At 46.0% G+C, this 23,330-nt stretch overlaps 1 protein-coding gene across 1 annotated transcript in view; it reads right to left on the bottom strand.

Annotated features, from left to right (window-relative positions):
• LOC115125948 (reticulon-4 receptor-like 1) overlaps positions 1-23,330 on the bottom strand; it is a 296,340-nt gene that overhangs the window by 178,341 nt on the left and 94,669 nt on the right. The window lies entirely within an intron of this gene.

The raw sequence follows: 23,330 nt of genomic DNA, 5'->3' as shown, positions 1-23,330 counted from the left end.
GAGATCTGATAGAAGAAAGCTGTGTAGCATTAGAGATCTGATAGAAGAGAGCTGTGTAGCATTAGAGACCAGTAGAGATCTGATAGAAGAGCTAGACCAGCGTAGCCAGTCAGTACAGTGCAGGTCTATTGGTCAGGCTGTTAGTGTGGGTCCCTTCAGACCAGAGCTCATCTCCTCCTCCTCTCCTCCCCCTCTCATCTCCTCCTCGCCTCCTCCCTTCCCCCTCTCATCTCCTCCCCTCCTATCCCCCCCTCTCATCTCCTCCCCTCCTCTCCTCCCCTCCTCTCATATCATCTCCTCCCCTCTCATCTCCTCCCCTCTCATCTCTTCCCTTCCTCTCCTCCCCTCCTCTCCCCCTCTCATCTCATCTCCTCCCCTCATCTCCTCCCAACCCCTCCCTCCCCCATCTCATCTCCTCCCCTCCTCTCCTCCCCTCTCATCTCCTCCCCTCTCATCTCTTCCCCTCCCCCTCTCATCTCCTCTCCTCCCCTCATTTCCCCCTCTCCTCTCCTCCCCCTCTCATCTCCTCCCCTCCCCTCCTCCCCTCTCATCCCCCTCCCCCTCTCCTCTCCTCCCCTCTCATCTCCTCTAGAGGTAGACCGATTAATCGGGATGGCCGATTTCAAGTGTTCATAACAATTGGACATTTTTGGACACCGATTTGGCCGATTTTGTTTTTTACACCTTTATTGATCCTTTATAACTAGGCAAGTCAGTTAAGAACACATTCTTATTTTCAATGGTGGCCTAGGAACGGTGAGTTAACTGCCTTGTTCAGGGGCAGAATGACAGATTTTTACCTTGTCAGCTCGGGGATTCAATCTTGCAACCTTACAGTTAACTAGTCCAACGCTCTAACCACCTGATTACATTGCACTCCACGAGGAGGCTGCCTGTTACGCGAATGCAGTAAGAAGCCAAGGTAAGTTGCGAGGTAGCATTAAACTTATTTTATAAAAAACAATCAATCAATCAGAATCACTAGTTAACTACACATGGTTGATGATATTACTAGTTTATCTAGCGTGTCCTGCGTTGCATATAATCAATGTGGTGCGTATTCGTGAAAAAGGACTGTCTTGCTCCAATGTGTACCTAACCATAAACATCAATGTCTTTCTTAAAATCAATACACAAATATATATTTTTAAACCTGCATATTTAGTTAATATTGCCTGCTAACATTAATTTATTTTAACTAGGGATAATGTGTCACTTCTCTTGCAGTCAGGGTATATGGAGCAGTTTGGGCCACCTGGCTCGTTGCGAACTGTGTGAAGACTATTTCTTCCTAACAAAGACAGCCAACTTCGCCCAACGGGGGATGATTTAACAAAAGCGCATTTGCGAAAAAAGCACAATCGTTGCACGACTGTACTTAACCATAAACATCAATGCCTTTCTTAAAATTAATACACAGAAGTATATATTTTTAAACCTGCATATTTTGCTAAAGGAAATCCAGGTTAGCAGGCAATATTAACTAGGTGAAATTGTGTCACTTCTCTTGCATTCATTGCATGCAGAGTCAGTGTATATGCAACAGTTTGGGCCGCCTAATTTGCCAGAATTTTCCGTAATTTAGGTTTATAGACTTACATTACATTTACATTTAAGTCATTTAGCAGACGCTCTTATCCAGAGCGACTTACAAATACCCAGACTTATATTATAATATATCATGTATTTATATTTATATTTAGACTTATATTTAGACTTATGGATGCCACCCGTTAGATAAAATACGGAACGGTTCCGTATTTCACTGATAGAATAAACGTCTTGTTTTCGAGATGATAGTTACCGGATTGACCATATTAATGACCTAAGGCTCGTAGTTCTGTGTGTTATTATGTTATAATTAAGTCTATGATTTGATAGAGCAGTCTGACTGAGCGGTGGTAGGCACCAGCAGGCTCATAAGCATTCATTCAAACAGCACTTTCGTGCGTTTTGCCAGCAGCTCGTCGCTGTGCTTCAAGCATTGAGCTGTTTATGACTTCAAGCCTATCAACTCCCGAGATTAGGCTGGTGTAACCGATGTGAAATGGCTAGCTAGTTAGCGGGGTGCGCGCTAATAGCGTTTCAAACGTCACTCGCTCTGAGTATTGGAGTGGTTGTTCCCCTTTCTCTGCAAGGGCCGCGGCTTTTGTGGAGCGATGGGTAACGCTGCTTCGAGTGTGGCTGTTGTCGATGTGTTACTGGTTCGAGCCCAGGTAGGGGCGAGGAGAGGGACGGAAGCTATACTGTTACACTGGCAATACTAAAGTGCCTGTAAGACCATCCAATAATCAAAGGTTTATGAAATACAAATAGTAAAACTAAAACTTCTTACCTGGGAATATTGAAGACTCATGTCAAAAGGAACCACCAGCTTTCATATGTTATGTTCTGGGCAAGGAACTTAAAAGTTAGCTTTCTTACATGGCACATATTGCACTTTTACTTTCTTCTCCAACACTTTGTTTTTGCATTATTTAAACCAAATTGAACATGTTTAATTTTATTTGAGGCTAAATAGATTTTATTGATGTATTATATTAAGTTAAAATAAGTGTTCTTTTAGTATTGTTGTTATTGTCATTATTACAAACAAATAAAAAAATTAATCGGCCGATTAATCGGTATCGGCTTTATTTGGCCCTCCAATAATCGGTATCGGTATTGGCGTTGAAAAACCATAATCGGTCGACCTCTAATCTCCTCCCCTCCTCCCCTCTCATCTCCTCCATGACATGTACTTACTGCATGCTGATGTCCCACTCTAATATCTTTAAAGGAAATCTCTCTATCATGTTTTCTATTTTGCTCATCCTCCTGGAGGGAGCTGGATATTTCTCTTCTCCTGGAGGGGGCTGGATAATTCTCTTCTCCTGGAGGGGGCTGGATATTTCTCTCCTTCTCCTGGAGGGGGCTGGATATTTCTCTCCTTCTCCTGGAGGGGGCTGGATATTACTCTCCTTCTCCTGGAGGGGGCTGGAAATGTCTCTCCTCCTGGAGGGGGCTGGATAGTTCTCTCCTCCTCCTGGAGGGGGCTGGATATTTCTCTCATCCTCCTGGAGGGGGCTGGATAGTTCTCTCATCCTCCTGGAGGAGGCTGGATAGTTCTCTCATTCTCCTGGAGGAGGCTGGATAGTTCTCTCCTTCTCCTGGAGGAGGCTGGATAGTTCTCTCATCCCACTGGAGGAGGCTGGATAGTTCTTTCATCCTCCTGGAGGAGGCTGGATAGTTCTCCCCTCCTCCTGGAGGGGGCTGGATAGTTCTCTCCTCCTGGAGGGGGCTGGATAGTTATCTCCTCCTGGAGGGGGCTGGATAGTTCTCTCCACCTCCTGGAGGAGGTTGGATAGTTCTCTCCTCCTCCTGGAGGGGGATGGATAGTTCTCTCATCCTCCTGGAGGGGGCTGGATAGTTCTCTCATCCTCCTGGAGGGGGCTGGATAGTTCTCTCATCCTTCTGGAGGGGGCTGGATAGTTCTCTCAACCCAGTTATATAAATTAAATTGATTGCCTTGCCCGTCACCATTACCTGCATTTGAACATGTGAATGTCTCTTTGTGTGTGTTGAGTTATGCGTGTGGTGTGTGCCACCCTGCCATCCGGTCCTGTCCCCTTAACTGAGTGTTGCAGTAGTAGAGTGGGACAGAGACACAGATTTGGCAGCAGTCAGATGAGGAAAGTGTCTTCGTTGGCCCACTGACTTGATGTGATCATGTAATGTCTGGGTGTGTTATGCAAAGGCTGCTGTCAGATAAGCCACTCTATCTCTGCTGTGCTGGCAGTGACAGGTGCTGGGAGCTGCAGCATGTGTGCATGTGTCTGTGTGTGTGTGTGTGTGTGTGTGCGCGTGTGTGTGTGTGTCTGTGCGGGTGCGTGTCTGTGTGTGTGTGTGTGCATGTGTGTGCGTGATAGAAACTCAGCTAGCTCTGTTATTATCACCCACATTATCTCCATCTCCTGTCTCAGTGTGGGGGCAGACAGGCCACAGAACATGGAATAGCTCAACATCTTAATGCTAGTGGTTAAAACACAGCCAGCTGTGGGCAGGCAACTAGAGTAGAGCTGGAATACTGCAGGGCCTTTAGGCTAAGTGGGCTGTTTCAGCACCACGGACAACTTCAGCAACAGAGACAGCTTCAGCACCATGGATAGCTCCACATGGAGACTAGTATCAGAACAGTCTTCTCGTAGTATTACACTGCATCGTATCATCCTGCTCTTGTCTTTCCTTTTGCTTAGTCAAACTGGTGTGTTACAGCAATATGACTATATCGAAGCCAGATTAGCAGTGGCCCAGACTAGCGGTGGCCCAGACTAGCAGTGACCCAGACTAGCGGTGGCCCAGACTAGCAGTGGCCCAGACTAGCAGTGAACCAGACTAGAGGTGACCCAGACTAGCAGTGGCCCAGACTAGCGGTGGCCCAGACTAGCGGTGGCCCAGACTAGCGGTGGCCCAGACTAGCAGTGGCCCAGACTAGCAGTGGCCCAGACTAGCAGTTGCCCGAGTGTGTCAGGTTTAAGTGTGTGTGGGTTCTAGGAAGAGGAAAAGTGAAGTTGAGAGACGTTTATGCCAATGCCACAGACATAATGGAGGCTAAGCACAGTGCACAATCTCCTCTTCTCCTTGCAGATTGTTCTATCACTTTCCCTCTTGTCTTTCATCCCTCTTTCCCAAACACATCTCAGAGCCATTAAAATGTCAGCTGGAGCAAGGAGGCAGAATATAGCTTTGGCGCATAAATACTGACACCCTTAATGCTGCATACTTTACTACTATTACCCTCGCTGTCACATTTCGAGAAATTGTATCTTCAAAATCATATTGGAGTTATGTTATCTCAGCCCATTTCAGCCTCTCGTCTCAATCCTCCATTCCCTTTCTGTTTACCTTCCCCCAAAGATGAACAAATAGGACTATTTACAGCAATACACCAACACATCTTTTTCACATTATGTTTCCATTGTGCAATAGAGGCCAATAGGCTGGTGACAGCCAGTACCGTATTCCACTAAGCTCAATAGAGGCCAATAGGCTGGTGACAGCCAGTACCGTATTCCACTAAGCTCAATAGAGGCCAATAGGCTGGTGACAGCCAGTACCATATTCCACTAAGCTCAATAGAGACCAATAGGCTGGTGACAGCCAGTACCGTATTCCACTAAACTCAATAGAGGCCAATAGGCTGGTGACAGCCAGTACCGTATTCCACTAAGCTCAATAGAGGCCAATAGGCTTACACACACAGGGACAGGCAGGAATCGATACATGCACACACACACACACACACACACACACACACACACACACACACACACACACACACACACACACACACATACATACACACACACACACACACACACACGTATCCATCCTCCTAATGATGTTAAGAAAATGCACATTTTAATAGGCTAAATTGGAGCCACTGTCTTCATCTGGCATTTTTCTCATCTCATTAGTATTTTTCTCCACCATTAGAATGAGTCTAACTCTGCATGAAAGGAAGGAACACTGAGCATGTCTGTAGCTCGGTGCCCTTGAAGAAGGCTTGGCAGCATAACACTGTAACAGAAAACAAACATTCCTTGTCAGACTCTCTTCCTCTCTTCCTGTGGTTCTGACATCAGCTGCAGAGCCCCATTGAAAGGGGAGGAGAGTTAGCCAGCTACCTCTTGACATCGTTTCCCAAGTTAAAGCTCCCTCTCATTACTGTTTGACCAGCCTGGCCCAAACACCAGTGGTCAGATGATCAGACCCAGTCCTGTTGTCTCAGGCTGCACTACACCACACCACACTAGAGCCGGCTGGGCTGCAGGGAACTAGCATGAGCACTGGAAGGGGTAAAATAGCCTATAACACTCCAGTTTGAATGCACACATACAGACACACAAAAAACAGACACCCCTTTCAGTGTCTGCTCAGTATGCCATGGGCAAGGACAGGTAATTATGGCACCCACACACTGAGCAGAACACTGGCTAATGACTGGTACATTACATAGTAAACATACACACACTGTGTGAAGCTACTGCAACTACACAGAGGCAAAGCCCTGCTATCTGCTTAGCCTGAGCAAGCCCTAACACATGGAGGCTTATGGCTAAAGAGCCCACTCCTCTAAACTCCTCTTTAAAGAGACTGCTCCTTCATGTCTTTCACTGGACTCAGAGAGGCAGAGTTTAGGTAACTGTGGGTCCCACTAATGTTCAGTTCAATAAGAATGCTACTGAAGCAATTTAGAGAGGGGGACATCATTAGAAAACACTGCTTTAATGTGGGATTTGAAAACGATTTCTACAGACATCAGCCTCTTTGATGCAAGGAAAGCAAAGGTTAATCCGAATGGCTTTTTTTTTAGGGGGTTGCTGCCTGCGCTCCACTGCACCACACTTTGGAAAACACATTGGCCATGCATTTAAAAAGGCTGCTTTCTGCTTTCTTCCTGTTGAGGCAGGCTGGTTGAGAGGGCTGAGGAGAGGGGAGGAGAGGAGCTGAGAGCAGAACACTGCCTGACACACACTAAAAGGCTTCTGGATTTGGCCACGGACAATTGAATACTTACAAATACTATTCTGAGAAATGTTCTTCGTGGCCAACAACATTAACACATTTTACATTTATACCAACAAAATAGTAAATGTATAACACATTTTAAATGTGTTATACCGTGTACCGCACATAATATCATATTTTATTTAACATTAACACTTCAAATACAGATGTCATTTGCATTTAATTTCCACCCTACACCTGATTCCATCACGACACAATGTTACCACATCTACAATTCTCTTATGATGTTGAGAGGGTCGGTCACTGCATCCCTCATTGTGTGGGCTGTGGACATGTTTGCTTTGTGTATGTGTGTGTGTGTGTGTGTGTGTGTGTGTGTGTGTGTGTGTGTGTGTGTGTGTGTGTGAGAGAGAGAGACAGAGAGAGTGAGATGTGTGTGAGATATGTGTGAGGCTGGTTACCGGAAGGTTTCTGTGTGAGTGTGTAAGGTGGTAGAGTGAGAGGTGTCAGTGAGTGTTAGGAAAGGTGTGAGAGACTGTGGAGGGTTAAAGTTGACAATTGTGTACTGGATTTGTAAATATGTGACACCCAACGAGGGCGGATGGTTGACCACGCTGACAGTTGACCACTCTGACAGTTGACCATGCTGACAGTTGACCATGCTGACAGTTGACCACGCTGACAGTTGACCACGCTGACAGTTGACCACGCTGAACAGTTGACCACGCTGACAGTTGACCATGCTGACAGTTGACCATGCTGACAGTTGACCATGCTGACAGTTGACCATGTTGACGGTTGACCATGCTGACGGTTGGCCATGTGTTCACATGTGAATTCTTAAGAGATGGGTGGGTCTATAGTTTAAGAGGGCGTGAACGATGCTGAATGAGGTAAAGAAGAGCTCTCTCTCACACTCAACAAAATATTTCAAGGCCCTTTGTCTCATACTTGTCACCTACGTGGGATAAGTTTATTAACTTTGAAATCAGCATGCTTCCACCAATCACAATGGATTATATACCATTTTGGAGGTATATATGTCCTAGTAGGGACATGTCGTCACATATTTGAGTGTAAGTGAGTGGCTGTTAGTAGTAGTACAATGTGTGAGATATGCAGGGTATTCGATATATGTAGTAGGTATGTACTATAGGCCACATAGCATACTTGTGAGTGAGTGGGGTGTTGGTAGGAGTACACTGTGAGTACACTATGCTGAAAAATTCTAGATGTGCCTTAGGTGTGACTGTACAGTTGTGAGTGAATGAGGTATTGGTGTTCTAGGCTAAATACAGTATGAGAGAGAGAGAGAGAGAGAGAGAGAGAGAGAGACGACGGTGAGAGAGAGAGAGAGAGACGGACGGTGAGAGAGAGAGAGAGAGAGAGAGAGAGAGAGAGAGAGAGACGGACGGTGAGAGAGAGAGAGAGAGAGAGAGATGGACGGTGAGAGAGAGAGAGAGAGAGAGAGAGAGACGGATGGTGAGAAAGAGAGAGTGCGAGAGAAAGAGAGAGTGAGAGAGAGGGAACGAGAGAAAGAGAGAGAAAGAGAGAGTGTGAGAGAGGGAACGAGAGCGAGTGAGAGAAAGAGAGGGAACGAGAGAAAAAGAGTGTGAGAGGGAACGAGAGAAAGAGAGAGTGTGAGAGGGAACGAGAGCAAGTGAGAGAAAGAGAGAGGGAACGAGAGCGAGTGAGAGAAAGAGAGAGGGAACGAGAGCGAGTGAGAGAAAGAGAGAGGGAACGAGAGCGAGAGAGTGTGAGAGAGGGAACGAGAGCGTGTGAGTGAGAGAGAGAGAGAGAGAGAGAGAGAGTGAGAGATAGCGGTAGAGGTAAAGAACCAGCACTAGCAGACAGAGATAGGATGATCATGTACAGAATGGTCACCTGGAGGAAAATGGGGGAAGGTCATGCTTTTTCAATTTCAGTCAAGGGGAGGGTTTAGTATATTTAAATCTAATCCAGAGGTGGGTCATGTAATTTGTAATTGATGGAATTTCAATATTTCTCAGTGTTTTAGAATGAGTTGCTTATTAGGCTATAAATCAATGTGTCCCCGATGCCGCCCCTCAATATCAAGTTCACCTATAGGCTATTTTGTGTTGTCTGAATCAAATGATCTATAGCCTATAGGCTATAGGCCCCGAAGTGCATGCTCGGAGAAGCACAGAGCATAATCAGGTAGCTGCTGGGATCGTGTAAATACAACTGGGCATTATGGATATGCCAACCCTGAGCCTCGGCCTGCTCTTGCTGATCAAAACCTTTTTTGTGTGCTGCTTAACCAATAGCTGTGCTGTGTAGGGCAATGGTGGCAGTTCAGGAAGACAGTCAAAGTAAAATAATTTTTGATTTAAGTCTAGTCCAAAAAATTATATATTTTGTGTGGACTAGCCTATGTTCTGTTCAGTTTGAGAAGGAGAGCGCAAAGATGAGAAGGACCGGGGGTAAACTTTGATAGCTTGATACTACTGTAATTGATTTTTCTTTTTTAAACAATATGTTTCTTGCCCATGATGTATGGAGCAGAGTTACTGACCTCACAGTAAGCCAGATATGAGTAACTATATTGTGGTGCTGAAACCTAAAGCAGCAGCCACGGAACAATCAGCTGGAAATGGACAGCTCATGGTGCTGAAACCTGAAACAGCAGCCACGGACAATCAGCTGGAAATGGACAGCTCATGGTGCTGAAACCTGAAACAGCAGCCACGGAACAATCAGCTGGAAATGGACAGCTCATGGTGCTGAAACCTGAAACAGCAGCCACGGAACAATCAGCTGGAAATGGACAGCTCATGGTGCTGAAACAGCAGCCACGGAACAATCAGCTGGAAATGGACAGCTCATGGTGCTGAAACCTGAAACAGCAGCCACGGAACAATCAGCTGGAAATGGACAGCTCATGGTGCTGAAACCTGAAACAGCAGCCACGGAACAATCAGCTGGAAATGGAAATGGACAGCTCATAGTGCTGAAAGTAGGCAAATTGAAGTAGGCACAATTCATTTTCATTTAACTTAGACTTAATTGTAATTAATATACAACAAAAGGGCTTTGTGTTGGAGCCTATTTCTTCCTATTTCAGAAATAAGAGGTAGACCTACCTGTTTGACAGATCACATTGTGGGTTAGCTCCTCCACCCATCACGCACTCTTTAAATCTCCCTGTCGGTGAAGGGCTGTTCAGTTAAAAACAAGACTCGAATTGAGAGGGTATGCCATAGGCCTACCTTTTATTAAAGAAAATGGCAAAAAGCACAGGCCTACCCCTTGTTAACTTAAGATTTGGTATAAAATAAAACAGGTCTGATTATGCAAAGTGATCTATAACAGTGCTTTGGTCTGTGAAGCTTTATGTTAGAAACAAGCTGTGAAATAACCAGGAAAGACTTGACTCCAATACATATGGGGATGTCATTGTTTTGTTCTTTGACATTGAGGCTGAGCTATAACCTTCTAAAGCCAAGGAAACAAAAAATGTACTTTGCTTGGGAAGTAATCTAATTCTGTCACTATCAATTGATTAATCTATTCTCTTTCTGTACAATAGAATATTTTTAAAGCCAGACAGCTTTTAGGGAACCACTTGTGACCTTCTCTCGTTGGTTAAGTTACGGATGAAGAGTAGCCAGCAGTTAAAGCTTACATTTTTCTGCGTCTACTATTTTTCTAGGTCTACTCTGTCTGGGGTGGAAAGGTAGGTCTACTCTGTCTGGGGTGGAAAGGTAGGCCTACTCTGTCTGGGGTGGAAAGGTAGGTCTACTCTGTCTGGGGTGGAAAGGTAGGCCTACTCTATCTGGGGTGGAAAGGTAGGTCTACTCTGTCTGGGGTGGAAAGTTAGGTCTACTCTGTCTGGGGTGGAAAGGTAGGTCTACTCTGTCTGGGGTGGAAAGGTAGGTCTACTCTGTCTGGGGTGGAAAGGTAGGCCTACTCTGTCTGGGGTGGAAAGGTAGGCCTACTCTGTCTGGGGTGGAAAGGTAGGTCTACTCTGTCTGGGGTGGAAAGGTAGGCCTACTCTGTCTGAGGTGGAATGGTAGGCCTACTCTGTCTGGGGTGGAATGGTAGGTCTAACTTTTTCCTGTCTCTCTGTGCCAGTGTATTTATCCTTGTGTTTCCTGTCTCTCTATGCCAGTGTATTTATCCTTGTGTTTCCTGTCTCTCTGTGCCAGTGTATTTATCCTTGTGTTTCCTGTCTCTCTGTGCCAGTGTATTTATCCTTGTGTTTCCTGTCTCTCTATGCCAGTGTATTTATCCTTGTGTTTCCTGTCTCTCTGTGCCAGTGTATTTATCCTTGTGTTTCCTGTCTCTCTGTGCCAGTGTATTTATCCTTGTGTTTCCTGTCTCTCTGTGCCAGTGTATTTATCCTTGTGTTTCCTGTCTCTCTGTGCCAGTGTATTTATCCTTGTGTTTCCTGTCTCTCTGTGCCAGTGTATTTATCCTTGTGTTTCCTGTCTCTCTGTGCCAGTTCGTCTTGTATGTTTCCAAGTCAACCAATGTTTTTTCCGTTCTCCTTTTTCTAGTCCTCCTGGTTTTGACCCTTGCCTGTTTCTGGACTCCGTACCCGCCTGCCTGACCATTCTGCCTGCCTTGACCATTCTGCCTGCCTTGACCATTCTGCCTGCCTTGACCACGAGCATGTCTGCCACTCTGTACCTCCTGGACTCTGATCTGGTTTTGACCTTTACCCTGTCCATGACCATTTTCTTGCCTACCCCTTTGGATTAATAAACATTGTAAGACTCCAACCATCTGCCTCCTGCATCTGGGTCTCGCCTTGTGCCTTGACCCTCTGCTATGTTTTAATGGTTATTTTGGGTACAGGGGAGGGTCACTTGTTTTTTTCTCAAGCGTTCAGGGAGGGTTTAGTTCAAATATATTTTACTGAAGGGAAAGCCATCCATTTTCATTTCAGAGAGGTCTGGTTTTCTCCATGTAACCCTTATTATAAATGACACCAGACAGGTAGAGTCAGATAGCTAGAGTAGCAAACAGGCCTAGTTGGCGCTGACAGATGTGTGGTAGCAGCAGGACCACATGCGCTGCAGGCTATTTTAACGAGCAGGGGGAGGCCATGTGGACTAAACTCCCTCATCGGTTGCTGTCACACTGATGATGAGTCCATTTTGGGGTCAGTTCGGCTCCGTTTCCTCTCCCTGCAGGACCAGTTACGCTCCGCTCTGGTCAGATGGAATCCTGGGAACACTGGTATGTGACATTGACTCTGACCTGGAGCAAATGGCCCTGCAGCTCAGTGGGCTGAACAGTGCTGATAGGAAGGAGGCACTGGTACTGTCACGGCTGGTACCGTCACGGCAGGTACCATCACGGCTGGTACCGTCACGGCAGGTACCGTCACGGCTTGTACCGTCACGGCAGGTACCGTCACGGCTGGTGTCACGGCAGGTACCGTCACGGCAGGTACCGTCACGGCAGGTAACGTCACGGCTGGTACCGTCACGGCAGGTACCGTCACGGCTGGTGTCACGGCAGGTACCGTCACGGCTGGTAACGTCACGGCAGGTACCGTCACGGCAGGTACCGTCACGGCAGGTAACGTCACGGCAGGTACCGTCACGGCAGGTACCGTCACGGCTGGTACCGTCACGGCAGGTACCGTCACGGCAGGTACCGTCACGGCTGGTACCGTCACGGCAGGTACCGTCACGGCAGGTAACGTCACAGCAGGTACCGTCACGTCTGGTACCGTCACGGCAGGTACCGTCACGGCAGGGAACACAGGCATAGAGTTAGAATAGAGTTCCTATGTGATGTCACTACTAGATGATTATCAATAGATGGTGCCATAGGAGGTGACATTCAGTCTGAAACAAGAGCAGAATGACTACTAGGTGATTAGTGTTATCTGGTACCATTGTAGGAAGTGGTACAGGAAACTACATAGTCATATAGAAGACCAACATATCTCTACTTGGTGACTGGCATTAAGTGTTGTGTGAGGATGCATCCCTGAACCCAGGCATGGTTGAAGTGTATATCCGGATGGGCTTTCTCAGACTGTCAGTGTGCCGACCTCTCTGCAGACCCAGAAAGTAATTACATTGGGAATGGAAAATCTGTGTCACACACTGAGTCACACAGACTCAAGTCTGAAATGTGTAATCAACCTGGATTTCCCATTAGATACAGACAAGGCTTTTGTTGTGTCTACCTCCTCCACCGCCACCACTAAGCACCTATGAAGAGGCAGCTGGGCAGAGTAGAGGCAGCTGAGCAGAGGCAGCTGGGCAGAGCAGAGGCAGCTGGGCAGAGCAAAGGCAGCTGGGCAGAGCAGAGGCAGCTGAGCAGAGGCAGCTGAGCAGAGCAGAGGCAGCTGGGCAGAGCAGAGGCAGCTGAGCAGAGCAGAGGCAGCTGGGCAGAGCAGAGGCAGTTGAGCAGAGCAGAGGCAGCTGGGCAGAGCAGAGGCAGCTGGGCAGAGCAGAGGCAGCTGGGCAGAGCAGAGGCAGCTGAGCAGAGCAGAGGCAGCTGGGCAGAGCAGAGGCAGCTGGGCAGAGCAGAGGCAGCTGAGCAGAGCAGAGGCAGCTGAGCAGAGGCAGCTGAGCAGAGCAGAGGCAGCTGAGCAGAGCAGAGGCAGCTGGGCAGAGCAGAGGCAGCTGGGCAGAGCAGAGGCAGCTGAGCAGAGCAGAGGCAGCTGAGCAGAGCAGAGGCAGCTGGGCAGAGCAGAGGCAGCTGAGCAGAGCAGAGGCAGCTGGGCAGAGCAGAGGCAGCTGGGCAGAGCAGAGGCAGCTGAGCAGCAGAGCAGAGGCAGCTGGGCAGAGCAGAGGCAGCTGGGCAGAGCAGAGGCAGCTGGGCAGAGCAGAGGCAGCTGAGCAGAGCAGAGGCAGCTGAGCAGAGCAGAGGCAGCTGAGCAGAGCAGAGGCAGCTGGGCAGAGCAGAGGCAGCTGAGCAGAGCAGAGGCAGTTGAGCAGAGCAGAGGCAGCTGAGCAGAGCAGAGGCAGCTGGGCAGAGCAGAGGCAGCTGGGCAGAGCAGAGGCAGCTGAGCAGAGCAGAGGCAGCTGGGCAGAGCAGAGGCAGCTGGGCAGAGCAGAGGCAGCTGAGCAGAGCAGAGGCAGCTGAGCAGAGCAGAGGCAGCTGGGCAGAGCAGAGGCAGCTGGGCAGAGCAGAGGCAGCAGAGCAGAGGCAGCTGGGCAGAGCAGAGGCAGCTGGGCAGAGCAGAGGCAGCTGAGCGATCATTAGACATGTTTCTGTTGTTTGTCTTGCTCTGAATCTTGTTTTAAAGAGTGAACATCATCCGTAAGACGCAGTACTTTCATAATTTTACCAGAGCAGGTCACCGTGACAAATGCAGGATCAATGGTGGGGTTTGAAAGAGGGTGAACATTAATTTGTGTTTCTCCCTTTTAAAGTTATCTCTTGTTTGACATGGACGGTACGGCTGGGTTGCACAGCTTATTGACTTAGCTGGGGCCTTGAGGTAGTCTGTGTGGGTGGGTGTGAATATGGCAGAGGATATGACTGTGGGTGTGTGTGGGTGTGTGTGAATATGACAGAGGATATGACTGTGGGTGTGTGTGTGGGTGTGTGTGAATATGACAGAGGATATGACTGTGGGTGTGTGTGGGTGTGTGTGAATATGACAGAGGATATGACTGTGGGTGTGTGTGGGTGTGTGTGAATATGACAGAGGATATGACTGTAGGTGTGTGTAAATATGACAGAGGATATGACTGTGGGTGTGTGTGGGTGTGTGTGAATATGACAGAGGATATGACTGTGGGTGTGTGTGGGTGAGTGTGAATATGACAGAGGATATGACTGTGGGTGGGTGTGAATATGACAGAGGATATGACTGAGGGTGTGTGTGGGTGTGTGTGAATATGACAGAGGATATGACTGTGGGTGTGTGTGGGTGTGTGTGAATATGACAGAGGATATGTCTGTAGGTGTGTGTGAATATGACAGAGGATATGACTGTGGGTGTGTGTGGGTGTATGTGAATATGACAGAGGATATGACTGTAGGTGTGTGTGAATATGACAGAGGATATGACTGTGAGTGTGTGGGAGTGTGTGTGAATATGACAGAGGATATGACTGTAGGTGTGTGTGAATATGACAGAGGATATGACTGTGGGTGTGTATGAATATGACAGAGGATATGACTGTAGGTGTGTGTGAATATGACAGAGGATATGACTGTGGGTGTGTGTGAATATGACAGAGGATATGACTGTGGGTGTGTATGAATATGACAGAGGATATGACTGTAGGTGTGTGTGAATATGACAGAGGATATGACTGTGGGTGGGTGTGAATATGACAGAGGATATGACTGTGGGTGTGTGTGGGTGAGTGTGAATATGACAGAGGATATGACTCAAATCAAATCAAATTTTATTTGTTACATACACATGGTTAGCAGATGTTAATGCGAGTGTAGGGAAATGCTTGTGCTTCTAGTTCCGACAATGCAGTAATAACCAACGAGTAATGTAACCTACCAATTCCAAAACTACTCCCTTATACACGCAAGTGTAAATGGATAAAGAATATGTACATAAAGATATATGAATGAGGGATGGTACAGAACGGCATAGGCAAGATGGCAGTAGATGGTATAGAGTACAGTATATACATATACGTATGAGATGAGTAATGTAGGGTATGTAAACATTATATTAAGTGGCATTGTTCAAAGTGGCTAGTGATACATTTTTTACATCAATTACATCAATACATCAATACATCAGTGTGTTGGCAGCAGCCACTCAATGTTAGTGGTGGCTGTTTAACAGTCTGATGGCCTTGAAATAGAAGCTGTTTTTCAGTCTCTCGGTCACTGCTTTGATGCACCTGTACTGACCTCGCCTTCTGGATGATAGCGGGGTGAACAGGCAGTGGCTCGGGTGGATGTTGTCCTTGATGATCTTTATGGCCTTCCTGTGACATCGGGTGGTGTAGGTGTCCTGGAGGGCAGGTAGTTTGCCCCCGTTGATGCGTTGTGCAGACCTCACTACCCTCTGGAGAGCCTTACGGTTGTGGGCGGAGGAGTTGCCGTACCAGGCGGTGATACAGCCCGATAGGATGCTCTCGATTGTGGATCTGTAGAAGTTTGTGAGTGCTTTTGGTGACAAGCCGAATTTCTTCAGCCTCCCGAGGTTGTCTGTGTGGGTGGACCAATTCAGTTTGTCCGTGATATGTACGCCGAGGAAGTTAAAACTAGGGGGGATAGGGGGGTGCTTCCTCTGCTGTTTCCTGAAGTCCACAATCATCTCCTTTGTTTTGTTAACGTTGAGTGTGAGGTTATTTTCCTGACACCACACACCGAGGGCCCTCACCTCCTCCCTGTAGGCCGCCTCGTCGTTGTTGGTAATCAAGCCTACCACTGTAGTGTCGTCCGCAAACTTGATGATTGAGTTGGAGGCGTGCATGACCACGCAGTCATGGGTGAACAGGGAGTACAGGAGAGGGCTCAGAACGCACCCTTGTGGGGCCCCAGTGTTGAGGATCAGCGGGGTGGAGATGTTGTTACCTACCCTCACCACCTGGGGGCGGCCCGTCAGGAAGTCCAGTACCCAGTTGCACAGGGCAGGGTCGAGACCCAGGGTCTCGAGCTTGATGACGAGTTTGGAGGGTACTATGGTGTTAAATGCTGAGCTGTAGTCAATGAACAGCATTCTCACATAGGTATTTCTCTTGTCCAGATGGGTTAGGGCAGTGTGCAGTGTGGTTGCGATTGCGTCGTCTGTGGACCTATTGGGGCGGTAAGCAAATTGGAGTGGGTCTAGGGTGTCAGGTAGGGTGGAGGTGATATGGTCCTTGACTAGTCTCTCAAAGCACTTCATGATGACGGAAGTGAGTGCTATGGGGCGGTAGTCGTTTAGCTCAGTTACCTTAGCTTTCTTGGGAACAGAAACAATGGTGGCCCTCTTGAAGCATGTGGGAACAGCAGACTGGGATAAGGATTGATTGAATATGTCCGTAAACACACCAGCCAGCTGGTCTGCGCATGCTCTGAGGACGCGGCTGGGGATGCCCAGGGATGCCGTCTGGCCCTGCAGCCTTGCGAGGGTTAACACATTTAAATGTTTTACTCACGTCGGCTGCAGTGAAGGAGAGTCCGCAAGTTTTGGTAGCGGGCCAAATCAGTGGCACTGTATTGTCCTCAAAGCGAGCAAAACAGTTATATAGTTTGTCTGGGAGCAAGACATCCTGGTCCGCGACGGGGCTGGTTTTCTTTTTGTAATCCGTGATTGACTGTAGACCCTGCCACATAGCTCTTATGTCTGAGCCGTTGAATTGCGACTCTACTTTGTCTCTATACTGACGCTTAGCTTGTTTGATTGCCTTGCGGAGGGAATAACTACACTGTTTGTATTCGGTCATGTTTCCGGTCACCTTGCCCTGGTTAAAAGCAGTGGTTCGCACTTTCAGTTTTGTGCGAATACTGCCATCAATCGACGGTTTCTGGTTTGGGAATGTTTTAATCGTTGCTGTGGGTATAACATCGCAGATGCACTTTCTAATGAACTCGCTCACCGAATCAGCGTATTCGTCAATGTTGTTGTTGGACGCAATGCGGAACATATCCCAATCGACGTGATCGAAGCAGTCTTGAAGCGTGGAATCCGATTGGTCGGACCAGCGTTGAACAGACCTGAGCGTGTGAGCTTCTTGTTTTAGTCTCTGTCTGTAGGCTGGAAGCAACAAAATGGAGTCGTGGTCAGCTTTCCCGGAAGGAGGGCGAGGGAGGGCCTTATATGCGTCGCGGAAGTTAGAATAACAATGATCCAGGGTTTTACCAGCCCTGGTTGCGCAATCGATATGCTGATAGAATTTAGGGAGTCTTGTTTTCAGATTAGCCTTGTTAAAATCCCCAGCTACAATGAATGCAGCCTCAGGATATGTGGTTTCCAGTTTACATAGAGTCAAAGTTAGTTCAGGGCGATGTGTCTGCTTGGGGGGGAATATATACGTCTGTGATTATGTAGATAATGCGGTCAACATTTGATTGTGAGGAATTCTAAGTCAGATGAACAGAAGGACTTGAGTTCCTGTATGTTGTTATAATCACACCACGTCTCATTAATCATAAGGCATACCCCCCCCCACCCCTCTTCTTACCAGAAAGATGCTGGTTTCTGTCGGCGCGATGCGTGAAGAAACCAGCTGGCTGCACCGACTCCGATAGCGTGTCTCGAGTGAGCCATGTTTCCGTGAAACAAAGAACGTTAAAGTCTCTGATGTTTCTTTGGAAGGCAACCCTTGCTTGGATTTCATCAACCTTGTTGTCAAGAGACTGGACATTGGCGAGTAGTATACTCGGGAGCGGTGCGCGATGTGCCCGTCTACGGAGCCTGATCAGAAGACCGCTCCGTCTGCACGGCGTCGTTGTTTTGGGTCGCCGGCTGGGATCCATTCTGTTGTCCTGGGTGGAAGGCAGAACACAGGATCCACTTCAAGAAAGTCATATTCCTGGTCGTACTGATGGTGAGTTGACGTTGCTCTTATATTCAGTAGTTCTTCCCGACTGTATGTAATGAAACTTAAGATTACCTGGGGTACCAATGTAAGAAATACTGCATAGTTTCCTAGGAACGCGAAGCGAGGCGGCCATCTCTGTCGGCGCCGGAAGTGGTTGTATGTGGGTGTGTGTGTGAGTATGACAGAGGATATGACAGAGGATATGACTGTGGGTGTGTGTGAATATGACAGAGGATATGACTGTGGATGTGTGTGAATATGACAGGTCTCTGTCCCCTGCCTGTGACAATAGATAACAGGTTCTTGGTCCGGTGACAGTGTGATCACCACCGGCCTGTCTGTCCCCCTAATCTCTCAGCATGCCTTCGTCCTGTCCTGGCCTGAGTACAAATGACACCCTATTTCCTTTATAGTGCACTACCTTTGGCCAGGGCCCATACAGCTCTTGTCAAAATGAGTGCACTATATAAGGAAAAGGATGCCATTTGCGACACAGTGCTGTCCTGCCAGCCCAGGTCGTGGAGCTGTGGCTCTGCTAGTTTTTATTTACCACCCAGATCTAATTAGGAACAAAATGTCATGTACCTTCTCACACTGCACACATACTGAGCCCTGAGTCTTACAGCAAATTAGCATTAGTGATTACAGATACACCCATGTCCTCGTTAGAAAACTGAAATGATGTGAATAAAATAACACTCCAGTGGACTTGTACCAGCATTGATTACAGTGACATTACTGTTAGCCAATTAATAGGCTGAGATGTATGGGCAGTTTATTATAATCATTTATCAACGCTGAACTTTCATAGATTTATAAATGCAGTCTGAGACTGCACCAAGTATAATGGATGCAATTTATTTTGCATAAACGACTAAGCTTCTTTGTATTTATGACTTAACAAATAACAGTCTGAAAGGCAACGGCAGAGTTCCAATAAAATCACTCTGGTTTAAGTTACAGAACCTGCAGGTCCCTCATTGAACATTAGGTAAACAACTCCTTCTTCCTTTACAAATTGCCATGCCAAACTCATCCAGGGGGCTTTTAGTAAGCTGAGTCTCTTCAGGTCCATTGTGAGTGGTAGAAAACAGCAGTCCCTGTGGATCCAGATAGGTCAGAAATCTACAGGAGGCAGGGATCACATGGAGGGATGGTATTATCCTCCCCAGGATGTGATGGGATATGAGAAGAGAGGTCATTTACACCAGGGAAATGGCTGCTGAGCGCCCTGTGGTTAGTTTCCCTCTCTGAGTTTGACCTCTGTGTGTGTCGGTAGGTAAGTAGTTAGGTACTGAGCGGGTGCAGATGGCCCGCTCTCGCCTCAGTGCCTCATTGCTCACACAGGTACCATTACTGCCACCATGCACTCCCAAACACACACCCGCAGTGCCAAGTGAGAGGGCTTAGTCCTGGCAAGGGACCAAAGGCCCTGAGAACACCACACTGCTGCTGCATGGGCATTTCTCAAGCTTACATTAGCCTGTCCTGCATAGTCACTCACAGTGCTGCACAAAGCTGGCTTCAAACCTGTCATTCTGTGCCTGAATATTAAGAAAGAGACAAACATCCTAAACCAATATGACTACTGAGGTATCCCATAGCGTATTTTGTCTGTCTCTCTGTTTTAGATATTTTGTTTTAGTCTAGCTGTGGCCTTGTCAATGATCAGAATTCTAAGAGACAAACACTAAATCCCTCTGTGTTGGCAGCTGATCTGCTCGCTGTTTAGCTGTCTTCTGTATCATCTCAAAATACCTTTGCAAGCAAATTCTCTGGCTTATTTCCACAAATGCTGTGTTTGCTGTTCATAAGATCCATTTCAAATTGATGTAAGCTCAACCACCCCCCCACCCCATCCCTCACTCTCTCTTTCTTCTTCTCTAACAAATATCCATATCATCCCTCACTCTCTCTTTCTTCTTCTCTAACAAATATACAAATCATCCCTCACTCTCTCTGTCTTCTTCTCTAACAAATATACATATCATCCCTCACCTTCTCTTTCTTCTTCTCTAACAAATATCCATATCATCCCTCACTCTCTCTTTCTTCTTCTCTAACAAATATACATATCATCCCTCACTCTCTCTTTCTTCTTCTCTAACAAATATACATATCATCCCTCACCTTCTCTTTCTTCTTCTCTAACAAATATACATATCATCCCTCACTCTCTAACAAATATCCTCACTCTCTCTTTCTTCTTCTCTAACAAATATAGATATCATCCTTTCTTCTTCTTCTCTAACAAATATACATATCATACCTCACTCTCTCTTTCTTCTTCTCTAACAAATATACATATCATCCCTCACCTTCTCTTTCTTCTTCTCTAACAAATATACATATCATCCCTCACCTTCTCTTTCTTCTCTAACAAATATACATATCATCCCTCACCTTCTCTTTCTTCCCCTCTAACAAATATACATATCATCCCTCACTCTCTTTCTTCTCTAACAAATATACATATCATCCCTTACTCTCTCTTTCTTCTTCTCTAACAAATATAGATATCATCCCTCACTCTCTCTTTCTTCTTCTCTAACAAATATACATATCATCCCTCACCTTCTCTTTCTTCTCTAACAAATATACATATCATCCCTCACCTTCTCTTTCTTCTTCTCTAACAAATATACATATCATCCCTCACCTCTCTTTCTTCTTCTCTAACAAATATACATATCATCCCTCACATAACTTCTCTCTTTCTTCTTCTCTAACAAATATACATATCATCCCTCACTCTCTCTTTCTTCTTCTCTAACAAATATACATATCATCCCTCACTCTCTCTTTCTTCTTCTCTAACAAATATACATAATCCCTCATCCTCATATCATCCCTCTTTCTTCTTCTCTAACAAATATACATATCATCCCTCACTCTCTTTCTTCTCTAACAAATATACATATCATCCCTCACTCTCTCTTTTTTCTTCTCTAACAAATATACATATCATCCCTCACTCTCTTCTCTAACAAATATACATATCATCCCTCACTCTCTTTCTTCTCTAACAAATATACATATCATCCCTCACTCTCTTCTCTAACAAATATACATATCATCCCTCACTCTCTTTCTTCTCTAACAAATATACATATCATCCCTCACTCTCTTCTCTAACAAATATACATATCATCCCTCACATCCCTATATACATATCCATATTTGCTCTCTTGCTCTCTCTCAGTAAATTGCATATACAGACACACTCATAAGCACACTCAGACACATTCAGACACACACACACACTCACGAACGCACACACACACACACACACGACTGCGTACAAACACAGAGAAACTCTGTGCCCCACAGCATAACATCCATCATAGCAACAAACACAGAGTCTTAGCTTGAAGAAAGCAGAGTTTTGCTCACAATAACAAGCACCGCTAAATGCACTGAGCCCCGAGCAGAAACGTAGAGATAAACACAAAATAAACAGCTATCTAAACACATGCAACCAGGACAACTAGAATGGGAAGAATAATTCCACTTAGATGTTTAGAAACATTAGGAAAATCCAAACCGTACTACTCATTAAGGTATGCATACTTGCATTGTAATGTGCATTTTGATGCTGTTAATGGCTGAATACACCTAAGTCATTTGGACTTGATGACTGGAGTTTATCCCCTCCATCCAACACATGCAATATTTGCACGTGCCTCTTTTGGAGGTTGAGTTGCTAAACCATTAGAGTTTTTCACAATCATTTTGGCACTAATTTCGGAACCTTGATGTCATTTTTCAAAACGCTAGACACAAAACTCACAACCAATGATCAAAATGCAATTTTTTCTAAACTCTAACACTTTTTCCAATTGCTTGGATACAATACACATAAAGCTAAGATCATTTGTTCATTGAACTAAAATCACCTGTTCATAATGATACAACTTAACATCAAAGTACAACCATTTCAAAATGCAATTCACACATTACATCTGAGATGACTGTCTATTCATTTCATTACAATGATCTAACTATCAGTTGATACAACTGCTCAAAATGATAAGTAACTGTTGCATTACTCTTAATGCATAGTTTTATGGAAACTGACGAACAATATTCCATGTTTAGATCATGAAAGTTTCAAGATAACGAGATCCATTGACACCAATTACTGTGGAACATGAACCAATTGGACTACATTATCTATGGCTGTAATATTTCATCATCATTCTTTATCAGACACTGTTTCTACGGTCTCATGTACCACTTTTCCAGACCATGTTTTCAGATTTGACATTACTGTACACTCACACACACTTTATTAGGAACACCTATCTAGTACTGGGTAGGACCCCCTTTCGCCTCCACAACAGCCTGAATTATTCACGGTGTTGTACGTTAAGAGATGCCCTTCTGCACACCACTGTTTTAAACAGCTGTTATTTGAGCATTTGTGGCCTTTCTGTTAGCTTGAGTCTGGACATTCTCCTCTGACCTCTCTCATTAACAAGGTGTTTTTTCCCACAGAACTGCCGCTCACTGAATGTGTTTTGTTTATCACACCATTCTCTGTAAACTCTAGAGATTGTAGTGTGTAAAAATCCCTGGAAGGCAGCTGTTTCTGAGATGCTGGAGTCACCATGTGTGGCATCAACAATCATACCACGGTCAAAGTTGCTTAGATTACTCATCTTGCCTGTTCTAATGTTTGGCCGAACAACATTTAAAGAGTTGCAGGCAGCCACATTCGCTGTTTGAATGTAACTGTCTTTGATGGGCTAAATCAGGTCTGTAGAGCTGATAGCATGACCTATGTCATTGTGTGGGATAATGTCAGGTTCCACCATGCTCAAATGGTGCAAGCATGGTTTCACACCCATCCACAATTTACCACCCTGTACTTACCCCCAAACTCTCCTTTCCTTAACCCGATTGAGGAATTTTTCTCCACATAGAGGTGGAAGGTATATGATAGGCGCCCTTCTCCAGACCATGGATGACGAATGCAATGACATCACAGCAGACCAGTGTCAGGCCTGGATTCGCCATGATGTTTGGCTAATGAAAACATCCATTGTGATGTGGATGAGAACCTGGGGCCAAATCCACAAGACAGGGTTGAGGAAAATATAGAAGTACAGTAATCAATCTTTTGTTTAGCTTTTTACAGTAAGCCAGATGAGGAACACTGCAGTGATGTTTTACAGTAAGCCAGGTGAGGAACACTGCAGTGATGTTTTACAGTAAGCCAGGTGAGGAACACTGCAGTGATGTTTCACAGTAAGCCAGGTGAGGAACACTGCAGTGATGTTTTACAGTAAGTCAGGTGAGGAACACTGCAGTGATGCTTTACAGTAAGTCAGGTGAGGAACACTGCAGTGATGCTTTACAGTAAGCCAGGTGAGGAAC

This window comes from Oncorhynchus nerka, linkage group LG11 (genome assembly GCF_034236695.1).
Source record: "Oncorhynchus nerka isolate Pitt River linkage group LG11, Oner_Uvic_2.0, whole genome shotgun sequence".
Taxonomy (NCBI): domain Eukaryota; kingdom Metazoa; phylum Chordata; class Actinopteri; order Salmoniformes; family Salmonidae; genus Oncorhynchus; species Oncorhynchus nerka.
This window is presented reverse-complemented; position numbering and strand designations above follow the sequence as displayed.